The 13,441-nt window shown below is 38.5% G+C and overlaps 1 long non-coding RNA gene across 1 annotated transcript in view; it reads left to right on the top strand.

Annotated features, from left to right (window-relative positions):
- Positions 1 to 2,144: 2,144 nt before the first annotated feature.
- Positions 2,145 to 13,441, top strand: part of LOC148223882 (uncharacterized) — a 32,144-nt gene continuing 20,847 nt past the window's right edge. Inside the window, exons 1-2 of the long non-coding RNA XR_015803545.1 lie at positions 2,145 to 2,225; positions 12,353 to 12,517. This is a non-coding gene — a long non-coding RNA (uncharacterized LOC148223882). The remainder of the gene's footprint in view (positions 2,226 to 12,352; positions 12,518 to 13,441) is intronic.

Genomic DNA, 13,441 nt, shown 5'->3' on the forward strand with positions numbered 1-13,441 from the left:
CATGGCTTGGAAGTAGCAAGTGTGCCTGGAGAAACTCGTGTAAAAAATCCAAAGTCCGTTTCAGAAGCTTTTTTTTTTTTCATTTTTTATAGATACCTAAAGTATTTAAGAGATGAAAAATCCAAATCTGGATCTTCTCAATAAAACTGACGGTACTCCTGAAGTTTCCATTTTTCAGACCACAGAAAGGAATTTATTTCATTAATTATTACTTTTCCCTTTGTAAATATTTGATTTAGTTTTTAATTACTTGGCAAGTCTTGGCAGTTTTTTCTTGTTTCCACAATTGTCCTTGTACTTTAAGTTCTTGGGTTTTTTTGAACAGAGATCTTCAGCAAGCTCAAGCTGCAAGTGCTCAGCCTCTTGGGGAACCACAGCCAGCTCATATTTAGCTGCAGATTTATTAGGAATAGTTGAAGAAGTTACTGCTCCCAGATGTCCTGCAGCTTTTCTCTTGAATGAGAAATGGGATATCTCTGCAATGCCACTTTGCATTGATGTACCTGAGGAGATGAAAAAATTTGCTATCCTTGGCCTGGCACTGGGCACATGTTAAGACATTTATCAGTTATTTGGAAAACCTGGTTTCTCTGCATCTTTTTCAGGAGTGCTTCATCTTCATAGCAGTAATTACTAGTGATGTCATGGACATCATACAGTGATTGCTTCAGAGAATGCTCAAATGTTATTGTTCACTTATTATTTACCTAGTGGATTGCAGGTACATACATGACTTGTGAAACATGTAATGATTGATTTATATTCTGGAAGGCTCCATTCTCCAGGTCTGTAGGTATTTGCCATTATGCACGTGATATCAAAGATGTTCACATATTGAGAGTTCAATACTAAGGTTATGCTTAAGGCTCTGGGCCAGAAAAAATGGAAGCGTCTGTGAGAGAGGTGTGTGCACTTACAGCTGCACTTCAGAGCAGTAGCTAAGAAAGTGTTGAAAAATCAAAGTTTATGCTGTTGCATTGCTGAGCACATGGAATTTCTAAAATTCATAGCAACTTTCCACGGTTTTTCAGCTTTTAGCATTCATCTTTGCTGACTAAGAGGTGACTTGAATACTGATGAAAGCACGCCCCTTAAATTTGCAACTCAGCAGTGTAGCCTGAGGCACGTGTTAACAACTCCTTAGAAAGTATTTCACAGTCTTTTGGTATTTCCACATCACTTAGCATAGCATTGCATTTATATACAAGTTTTGTCTGATGCTGAGTAGCCATCAGCTTTCCTAAAAGGAATTTAAATAAAATACGTCTTTATGCTGTGGTTTGGTTTTTGTTTGGTTGGTTTTGTTTTTCTCCCAGGCTGCAGCTGTTTCTCCCTGTTTTGAAGTCTAAATGGTGAAATCTGCCCCCAGATAGTAAAACAGAAGTGGTACAAGAAGTTTGAAATTAGAATTAATCTTACACATCCATAGATGAGGCTATTACGACATTTTATAATGCACAAATTGTGAATATGTAGGTTCTTTAGGAATTATATATATTTATTAAAACATTTATTACAAATACCAACAATGTACGTACTCTTTCTTAAGACTTAACACTTAAATTTAATTCTAGCGAGATTTGTGTGGAGTCAGTATCAGAATGCTGATCATCAATTCAATGATAAAAGACAAACCATGATGAACATTTTCTGACTCTGGTATATTGAGATACACTGAAAGCTAAAACATACAATAGCTTGAGTTACTATCTTCATAAAAATACTATGACAACATGATAATTCAATATGCAAAACAGCAAACATACTAAGAATTGGTATGAAATTCTGTTTCCACTGACCTTTGTAGGAGCAGAATTTGTTCCAGATGGTGAAGATCGAATTCCCTCCAGTTTAAAATAATGTAATTCTTGGCTGCTGCAATCCTGCACTTGTTTCCTCAGGCCACCCATTATTCCACCATCCCTTGCCCAAATACTGGCATTCATGTGTTCCCAATTCCTAGATCTGAGACCTGAACTGGTCCAAACCAAACGAACGAGTTGCCAGGTTGGTTTTCAATTAAATAAATATTGGCTTGTTTCATAGGACTGTTAAATGAGTGCAAGAAGATTGCAAAATCAGCAATACAGTTTTAGATTAGCCTCAGCTGTTACAGAGCTAAACCTCCGTTATTTCTTATTTTTACAGGTTCTTAGCTTTGTCAGAGAGACAAGGCAAATTTGATTTTTCTTTGTCAGAGAAATCTGAGGCAAAGCTTGAATGAGGTAAGACAATTGGAATAGTAACCACAGGCACACTTCGCATGCCCCAGCAATAAGGAATGGTTGCAGAAGCCCTCTCTGACCTCTATGTTTTGCAAGGAGCAGTGAGAACCCTAAAAAGCCAATATCAAGTAAAGGCTATTGACACTTTAGTCTGAGGAGCATATATGGACCTTTAATTGCTATGCTCTTCTCGAAGATATATAATGTTATTCTCAGATGGGCTGGAACACCGCATTTAACAGATGTCAAAATACTGTTGTTAGTCCCCCTTCTCCAGAAGCTACATTCTATTTTATGTTTGAATCAATTAATCTTTACCTGGAGCTAGTAGTAATACAAGGCTATGATGTTACTAAACTAAATCCTGCTTTAGCAAGGGTAGTTCTTGTCAGTGCCATTGACAAAAATTTGTTTATCTAGTACCCTCGGTGCAAAGAAGAAAGGAAAATTATATGTAAATTTGGGATGGAAAAAAACCCCACAAACAAAAACCCCTCTTGTATCAGCCTGGTCTGCATTTTTACTACTAATACAGCATTCTGTTTAGGACATCTTGTCAGAAAATGTATAAGAATTAATCTGAGGCGATGACAAAATAATTAACAAGTGGGGGAAGGAAGGAGTTTTGATCCAGTTAAATTGCAAATACAGCACAGGCTCATAAAAGCGAATTTCACAGGGATAGGCAGTAACAAGTGGTCCAGAGGGAGGCAATTAGATCCTTCTCACCCTCTTAAGGGGACAGACATTGAAATCAAGAGGCAATTGATTTAGAAGAGATAGAGGAATGTTGCATAATTAACCCATGGCATTATTTGCCTCAGGCTACCTTCCAGTCGAATTCCTTCGCTGAATTCAGTCACTTACAAAGATAACACTTAAGATGTTATATACATTAGAATACTCCCTATAATTGCCCTAAGTAAGAAGAAAAGCAATAGTTTGCCTGGTTAAAGACATAGGCATACATCACCTGGCAGGACATGTAAAGTTCCCCATGTGAAACATTACCTGACTGTGGTGTCTTTGAGCACAGAGCTCTGACTGCTGTCTGCAGCGTTATGTGGGTTATGGGTTACTCTATTTTACTCTATTGAAAATTACCCTGCCTGAAACAGGTGTAATGGACTCTTGGGAAAGTGTATTTTTATACCTCCATATTTCACAACAGTCTAAACCAAATTAAATGAGGCAATTTGCAATTACCAAAACTGTTGAGCAGTTAAATCTTAAGGAGCATATAAAAGGATCTTTACCCTATTCAAGATTACAAAACCACAGTTGTCATGTAATACAACACCTACATTTGTTACAAAGACTGCTGTGCTGTAGATACTCTGCTGTCAGTAATGTTTCCACTTCTGCTAGGCTCAGGAGAAGCCATACCTGTGTTACTCCCAACAACAAAAGGAGTACAAAGTTCCTAAACCAGGAAAGCTTTTATTCATCCCAGAGGCAGATTGTACACTGTCTTTTAGTGAAACACAGCTACAAACAAAATACATTCCTTTCTAAATTCTTATTGTTGATTTGGTCTGTCAAGAAAGGCCGTAATATTTGGTTACAGTGCTGTTATCAACAGGAGGAGAAATGTGGGCCTATACTGGAGACAAATAAAAATGAAGTCTCTCATCATACAAAGATTTTATCTATTAAAAAAAAATAAAAAGATAAAATTAAGAGCATTATGACCAAACAAACCTAAAAAATTCAGTGACTTCCAGCTATCACTCAGGTACCTGGGATAGCCCTGAGGGTTAGACAGTATCCTCCATTTAATGAAGCTTTCAATGGCTTATATGGGAGATGTTGATGTTTGACATCAACATTTTATTTTGGGCCGTGGTGCTCTTTCCTACATGCTGTTTTTGCAGCTGATAATCGGCCACTCCATTTATAGTTGTCACGTTTCTCTGGTGCCCCGTCTCTGCTCCCTGTGGCATACCACTAATGCCACTGGTAAGAGCCAGAATAATTTTGCCTGCCATGTGACATGCACTCGGGAAGGTGCAGCTCTCTGGGATGCAGTAACTTTCCCATGCCATTCCTGCACTTGCTTGGATTTGCTGTGCTCTGGTTTCTAACAGCTTGAATCCAAACTAAACTTGTCAAAGCTGAGCATGTTAAGGGATTCCATTTAGGCCTCAAAACAAGGTTGCCTCATTTTCAGCTGTTGTGAACACATAATACACATTTCCTCACCCCCGTTAAGGGAGGGTATGGTGTGCATGTGGCACCACCACAAAAATCAGACCTACAATAGAAACAGCTTAAAGTAATTACCTCGAGGCATCCACATGTGAAAGTGTTGATCTTCTGCCTTCTGATGGTAGTTTATATACAGTTAGGGTTCCTATAATATAGTTAAGAGTATAGTGAATATTTCTTATATCTTGGGGCATGAGAAGTTTCTTCCTTCTAACACTAATACTAGTCCTGTGATGGAGAATATATTTGCTTTCCAAGAATTAAAATCATAACACAATTTCTCCATTCTGCATTAACAAGCTCTTTAGAAGTTAGATTTTGTTCTCATTAGTAGAGCAGAACCATACTCTTAATTAAGCAAATGAGGCAGACAAAGACTAACATATGCAAATTAAAAAGAAGCCTGGTAGGCAATAAGAACAGAAAAGAAGCAAAAGACTTCAAAAAAGCAGTAGCGTCAGAGAATAATTAGTCTAACTACAGGGAACTTCTGAAATGAAGAAGGATTTGCATCAGAAGATATGTATCCATAAAAAGTGTAATCCCTAAGCTTTACTCAGAGGTCTGGAACAGGGACTGTCTCATCTCCACTATGTAAACCACCAAAATTTACATAGGAGATTGCTCAGCCTAGCAAAGGGAACTCTCAGTCATGCAGCATTTATGAGGACAGACTTGAATTGAGCTGTAGACAGGTTAGTATCATTATTATAGTATTTTCCACTTAGTGAAAATCTGATTCCAAACTATTTAAGTTGCCTACAGAGACCTTTGTTTTCCATGCTTCTCTGAGCTCGATTTTAAGTAGGCTCTGCCAAGATGACCCCACTGAAAGGGGAATCAGAGCTTCTTAAAAGAGAAGCTCCTTAAGTGAGATTAGATTAACTCCATTTGTAACCAATGTCTTAAATTACTGCAGTGAGCTGTTCAATGGGTTAAGTGTCAAGAAACTCTTCCTATTCAATAGGAAATCGTTCTAATTCCAATGGCTCTGAAGCCCAGTAAGAGTATTTTCAACAACTTCAGGTCCATGAAGTTCAAAGATCTACCAGTTTAATAGCTGCTGGGCAGGACAAAAAGAACAGGGTTTTTTTGTGTTTTGGGGGGGGTTGTTTGTTTGTTTGTTGTTTTGGTTTGGTTTTGTTTGGTTTTTTTTTCCCTATTTCAGAATGCTTTAATGCACATGTAAAAAATGCAATATAAAGTGGAAGAACAAAAATCAAATCCTGCAATGACATTATGATAGAATTGTTTTTCCAATGGTGGAGTTATTTATGCTTTGGAAGTGGATTGCTAAAAATAGTTGATAATGATCCAAATTTCTCCTATAATTTCTTCATCATATATAATGACTATCTTTTACAGAGCCTAAGGAACCAAAAGCTAAAATCATCAGCACTGAACTGTCAGGAAAATGATGGTCATCTATTTACTATAGAAAGACAAAAGCTTACATCCTTAAGGGAATTAAATGTCTAAATCCTGTTTAAATTGCCTTCTTTCCACTGAAACCACTGAGAATCGGGTCTTTAAATAGAACTTAAACCCTAAATCTCTGGTGTTGCACTAATGTCATCATCTGCAATATCTGTGTATATCATGGAAACACCATAAGGTTTATTAAGTCATCTATTGACTGTTGTACAATCTGTGGGCATCTTTGGGCTACACAATAATTTTAAATGGAGGAAAATAACTTTTGAAACACTTTACCTGTGGGGTAACATACCTGTGAATTACTGCAGCCAAACACATTTTTTGATTACCTCATGTTAGCATACAGAGAAGAATTTTTAATTTTTAGAAAGAGAACTTTCTAATTTTGCTGGTGATTTTGGCATGACCATTAATGATGACGTTGTCAGGCCTCTCCTTAGACAGGAGCCTTAACAGAATTTACTGGTGGGGACATTAGATTTCCTGTTTGTTATATAACATTAAGTGACAGTCCTTATTAAAAAGGCAAAATTCTAAAAGTAATTGAATTTTTGACACAGAGCACTTCCTGTTCTCAGTCACATTTTCACTTCTGTCATAAAAGTACACAGGATCACTTGTTGCTGAGAGAAATGCACTATAACAATGATAAAAATTATTTTAAGCCAGAATTAATAAAAATTGGTCTGCTGATTTCAAGAGTTAGCTCAATGAAATTAAATACATTTTAAAAGGAGATACTTGTGCCAATAATGCCTCCTCACATGTTTATGCTTAAATATCCTCTAAAAAACACAGTAGATTGAGCTGTAATTCCTTTGTAGGGGGTTTGGTTTCTTTTTTCTCTACAGGTTTAACTAACTCTTTTTCATAGAAAAAAAGATTTGGGTTTTACCCTTTGGTTCTCACTTGATCCCTGCTTTAGAAAATCTAGGTGGTGAGTGATCCTGTGTTGTTTCTTGGATCATATGAATATCATTTACTCTGCTTCTGACAACTTCCTCTAGAGAAAAAGCAGACAGAGATTCACACAATCCTGCTGATGAGAGGTAGTTAAGTGAGGCATACTTATTAAAAAAGAAATAGCTTTGACTACTAAGTAAAATAGGGGAGTCAGAACATGAAATCTGTTTTTATATAAACAGACTACAAAAAATATCTATCACTTGTACAGCTCTGTGAGATCCACTAATGAAAGGCTTTTCCTAAATGCAGAGAATTATAATATAAAGTAAGTTGTCAAGAAATATTGTCACACTGTAGAGATCACAAGCAACCCGTGAAAGAAGGCAGTGTCACATGTCATTCAGAAGCCTTTGTGAACCTGGAGTGACTCTGGCTAGGCTGGCAGAGCTTACCTAGGCTGGCAGAGTGTCAGCAGTAAGTTGCAATTGCCCCAAATACACAACTGCATCAAAGATTTCCATGGTACCTGATCTGTATGCTTCTCTGACATTTTAGCTATTTGGTAATAAAAAGGTTTGGATGTTGGATAAAAACATGATTAAGTGACCTTTGGAGGTGGTCTGGTCCCATCCTGCCTGGTCAATACAGGGTCAGAGAGAACAGTTAAGCCATAACAGACCCCAAATTCTATCAATACACTATTTGCTCTTCAGCAAACCATGCATTAATTGCATGCAGAGATACAGACATGCTGAGGTATGTACCTTGTTCATTCATGACATTTCATCAGAAAGGTATTATAAATAACACCATATCTTCTTAAAAGGCTGATCACCACATCTGAGTTATAAATAAATGTTTATTAACATTTATGTAATATTGCATCCAGTTTTGAACTGTCATAGCATAGTTTCAGTGAACCCACTTAAACGGAGGATGTAGAGGGCACTTAACTCAGAGACTTGTGGTACAGGATCACACCACAGACATTTCAGGAATTTAGAGTAAATTAACTCTTGTTGCTTTAACAGCACGACTAAATTGTTCAGAGGATGGATTTTCACGTTGCTTTGCATCACTGTTGGGTTTGTCTGGAAACGTGTTTTTGCATCCTTATGTGCTACCTGGCTTTTACGCACATAAAGGAAAGAAGCTAAGAGTGCATTATTCCCCCTTCTCTTCAATCCAAATTACTCTGGCAGCACATTCAAATTTAATGTAGCACTCTTAATCTAGAGCAACCAGACCTGATTTAAAAAACTTTTAAAATCACTCAATTTATGAGCCCCAAGATACCACACTAAATCATGTGCTAAAAGCTTTGGGTTTGTAGTGTTTGTTTGTTTGTCTGTTTTTCTGTTGCTATTTCAGGAATGTTGAGGTTTTATGGTCTAAAAACATTTCTGGCAGATGAAATTGTTAAATCATTCAGATGCTGGTTCTCTTGATGTAAGAGCAGCCATGACCTCCAGTGCATAAAAGCCATTATTTAGCACATCAAGCTTTGCAGGACTCAGCACCAGGAAGACAGTGACAACCCTGCCATGGCCAAATATGCTGCTGTATTGTGTCTGTAAAGAACCAGATACTGTCACAGGAAAGTGAAAGTGTGCTTAACAGAGGGATTTTGCTAGTCATAGCTTTCACATGTTCTGTGTACCTCTAGAGTCACAATGACCAATATTTTTGAGTCTCTTGTTAAAATTTACAAAGAGTAGAGCTGTAGATATATGTAATTTTGAGCAAACAGTTCTATAAGCCACCATGCGTTCCCTTCATGATGTTGAGCTAATGAATTCAGCTCATTAATTTTTCATTAATATTTTCACAGGATTTCACTAGCCAGTAGATTTCCTGTCCCCTTTCTCATATAAATTATTTATGTGAAGAATAATATAGTCAAGAACAAACACATCAGGTGAGGAGTACCAATGGCTCCTCTAAAATTAGTGGTTGTACTGTTCCAGTGAGGTGAGTGAACTCTGCCAAGGAAAGCTTTCTGGTGATAATGGATATCTGGATGTCTTCCAGACAAGGGCAGTGCTAAAACTGATGTAGCATCATTTGTGCTGTTGAACTGTACCCAGCACCAACAAAGGCTTACAAGCCACCCTTTTTGTCTGAGTGACTCATTTGGAAAGCAGAAAATTGAATGCCATTTGGGCATCATTTTTTGGCCTGCTCTTTTTTAGGTGTCTGATCCAATGAGTCTGTTCTATTGATTTTGGGAAAAAATGACTGTGGGAGTCCTTTTTTCTGCCCCACTTCATCATACAACATGGGAATATAGAACTAGAAGTGATCCTGTGTGTATCAGCTATCGTCCTTTACTATTACAGACATGGTACAATGAGTGACTGTCAAACCCCACTTTGGTAACAGCTAGGTTGTGGCTTTTCTTTTCACAGGAGCCCTGGGAGGGGGGTGACAAGAGGCCTGATAGTCCCTGCTCAGCCCCTTGGGGACCCTTTCCATGCTGCCCAGATGCCATTTCAGCAGTGTTCTTTGCCCAGCCACAGGATCCCCTGACTGAGGCCCACCTATGGGAAGGCTTGGCCTGACCCTGGGCTGTTCCCATTCCCAGGGAGGTGCAGATGCCCAAGGCTGAGGCTGGCCTGGTGCCCCTAGCTGCTCTTGGGAGCCCTGATGGAACCCCTGGGCATCTCTCACCTGGCCTCACTGTACCCTGACATCATTTTTGTATCCTCTGTTGCATCTAGAAGATTGTTTCACAAGCTCTGTATACGTATTCAGAGCTTTTTTCCCCTAATTTTCTATCCTAAAGCTATTTATTCTGAGCCTATAATTAGTAGTGACAAATTGTTCTCTCATTTTGGCAGAATTTTCATAGCAATGCAATGATGTATTTGTAATCAATGATCATATAAAATTCTCAGTTCTGATTGGATGGAATAAATAGGTCAAGCTACTTGTGTGTGATGGAGTCTCCAAATTCAGGGTCATCCTGGCCATTTTTCAGTTTATGTCTCAAGTGTGATTGGAATGAGAGGCATTACCCAAGAAAAGACAGCAGAAATGCTTCACACAAGAACATTGATAATTTCCTGTTTTTGCTTATAATACTGTAGGTACAACATCCAAGGATTATCTTTACCTTTTTCAGAGTTGCCTTTCATTATCAGCCTGAGGTATCTTGTTATTTAGAACATCTGGATCCTCTTGCCCCCAAACCATGAGATTCCACCTTAAACATCAGTTTGTAGGAGCCCAAGGACACAACCATCTGTTGTGTACCTGTTGTCTCCTCTGCTCTCTTAGGCTGGTAAGAAATGGGACAAGGAAGAAAGCAAGGAGCCCAGGCAGCAATTCCCAAAGAGTGCAGGAAAAGTGACACAACACCCTAGGGAAGACTGAGCTATAATTTTGAACTGTGCTTTGTAAAAAATATCAAGATAGTTTAAACAGAAGGTTTCTGATCTCAGGGAAGTCTGTAACTGTCTGGAGACCACCTGTGGGCTGATGCTGCAGGCTGTGGAGACACACTGATTTCTGTACAAGTGACATTTCACATTAGTCATGGCATGAATAAGCACTGACTAATAAGCACATCTTCCTGAGCTTTGCAAGCCTCCTTGTTTTTGTTTCTCTTTTATTTTTTCATAAATGTAGTTTCATAGTTGGCATCTTAGTAATTTCAAAAAACATCCTAATGGTTCCTAGTGAAACGCTGTGTACAGGATTGCTGCTGCTCTTTCACAGCAGTGCAGAAGCAGGAACTTGTAAGTAATCATGACACAGCACACAACTTGGATCTTAGTACAGAATGCTTTTTGTGCACACATAAGAAATACTTTAGATAAACTCACATTATCCTAATTATCCTCTATTTATTTATTTTTAATGTACCAAAGGACCTTTGAAATTTGGATTTGAAATTGTTTGCCAGAAGTTCTACAGCAACACTCCTGTGCCTACCAGTAACATCAGTACAGAGTTCAGTATTTGAAGATTACAAGCAACAAAGCAAGGCTCGCTTTAAACAAGCTTGTTCATCCATCGTGCTCTTTTTATCTGCTTTTACCTGAGGCATTCCATCTCAGACAACACAAGTACAGACCCCTTTTTAATACTGACGTGGAAATTCTGACATTAAAAGTTTCCTTAAATGACAAGATTGGGGTCCTGGTCTCTTTAGGGAAAAGAAAACATACTTTCTATGCTAAAGTCTTGGCAGAAAATCTTATTACACTAATGATGGAACTAATAACACTTGAGTTCTAGAGCCTTATATACTCTTTCTATACTCCTCTCACTATATTTTGTCAGCATTTTCCTGTTCTTTCCCCTGTAACACTCTTTGCACCTGTAATGCCTCCAGTAACCCTCCCTTAACAGCTAACCATCACTTTCACACCAAGCCTCCTTTACACTGCCTAAGAAAGCTGCATTCAGCATGGAGCTGTGTTGATGCCGTTTGGTTTTGGCAGGACAACAGGAGGCTGTTGAGTTTATATTGGGGCCTTTCCTTGAGGGACGTTAATTTTGGTTGCTTTTCAAATTGTGCATGGACACTTTCTAGGTGTGACAGTTTCCAGTGCTGTGGTTTGCTAGAGGAGAAAGAGCCTTGAGAGAAGAAGAGAGAGTCTTGAAAAGAAAGGGGGAAGAAACAGATTTCCTGTGGGTTCTAAGTGTTCATGTGTATCTGCCATCTGTTTGTCTGGGCATGAATATAAGTATATATCATATACTTATATATACATATATTTATATACATATACACATATATATATATATATATATAAATATCTCATATATGCATGCTCTGAGTGCATGCACCTTCTAGGAACACATCTCAGCCTCACTGCTGGTTGTACAGGGAGACATGGATGGTGCAGCCTCCCCTCCAGGGCTGTTAGATACAGCAGGGTACACTCTCTTCTAACAGTGATCCTTAGCCTACAGATGGTAGTGCTTCAAATGACAGAGCTGGTCTGTACCTGGTAAAACATACTGAAGTCAGGATATATTGGAGCATTGCCTCAGCACTCTGAAAGTCTTCTAAGCATGACAACCTGTATTGAATAGATGTTTAGTTTCCTAAGTGAAGGAAAACAGTAGGTTTTTTATGATTTTCAAAGAAAGAAGAATCATTGTTAAAGGAGCATTTATAAAAGGTATATTCTGACTATGAAGGCATTTTTTTAAGGCAGAATTATTGCAAAAGGACCAAAACAAAACACCTCTGCTTGCTGTGTAACAGCTTTATTTGGTCTTTGATTTAGACAGACACCATCTGATAAACCTCCCACATATCAGAAAGCCTGACTTCTCTGGGGGAGTGGGCAGAGGCGATGCTGACAGGCAAGCAAGCATCAGGGAGAAGCAGCTCTCACTTCTGACATTGGTTTCATCTTACTTCCAGGGCCTTTCCACCAGAGATACAGAGTTCTTTTAATTTTTAAGAAATGTTTTCCTCACAGATCTGTGAGATTAATGGCAAGTGTCAGTTGATGCAGAAATGAGTCCAGAATAATCTGAACTGTGCCATAGTCTAAAAATAAAAGGAGAAAGAAGGTTTACTTCTTTTTTTTTTTTTTTTTTTTTTTTCCCTTCAGAAAGCAGTCATGCAATATTAACTTCAGCCCAGCAGAACTGTCTGCATGTGAGCAAGGGGATGAGAAATACAGATGATTCAAGAACATGAAGTGTGTTTGAACTAAGCAAGTGCAAAGAACAAAGGACTGAGTGAGCAGTTTGGGAAGCAGCAACTCTGCCAAGAGGTCAGTGTGAATTTGAGGGAACAGTTTTTCCCTCAGTGTTTGGGCTAGAGCTTTTCTGCAGGAGCCATGGCTTCTGTAGGCACTCCTGAGCAGGCATGTAACTATCTTGCTGGTGTACTGACAGCAAAGCACAGCAGGCTGGAAACACAAGATTTCTTCCTCGAGTTAAAGTCAGGTCAGTCATGTTCCCTGCAGTCATCCTGCAGCACTGCAGGGGCTGACGTGTTCCACTCAGGAACCACAGCAGGAAGCACAGACTGCTGGCTTGCACGGAAGGTGAATTCCTTGGCCTCTCTGAAGGAAGCAGAAGAAAGCTCACAGTGGTTCTTGTTTAGGATTGGGGGAAATATGAGTGTTTGCTTAATTGTGTTACCATGACATTTTGTTCTGGCAAACCAGAATCTCTACAGCAAATCAGTTAGAGTATTCCAAAACAAATCCTGTTGGTTAAGCTGATTCATTCCTGTAAAGAAAGAAGTGCCCATGATGATTGCTCTTGTACCTTTCTGGAAATAGGTAGTGTGGCTGATGTTTACTAGATCACTTCACTTAGCTACAGAAATGAGTGAAGAAGACTGCCAGTACTTCAGCTCTGGCAAAGTTAATGTAGTCTATCTTTATATGGGTCAACATCATTGAACCAAAAGGAAAAAAAAATCCTTTTTAGGAAATATTTAATGTTACACAAAAAGGTACACTATGGCATAAGGATTATTTTGAGAATAAAAACAAACATCATGAAACTAAAGATATAGTTTGAGATGCTGCCAAAATACTGTTCTGCTGTGCTGCTTGCAGATCAAGGAGCATTAATAAATTAGTAAAAGGAGTCCTTCTGAAAAATCAGCAAGAGCATAACGAAATTGTCACAGTTTTAGGGGAAATATCCAGAGGCGAAATGGAAAAATCCACTGTTACAGCTGA

This window comes from Sturnus vulgaris, chromosome 4 (assembly GCF_052056855.1).
Source record: "Sturnus vulgaris isolate bStuVul1 chromosome 4, bStuVul1.hap1, whole genome shotgun sequence".
Lineage (NCBI taxonomy): Eukaryota > Metazoa > Chordata > Aves > Passeriformes > Sturnidae > Sturnus > Sturnus vulgaris.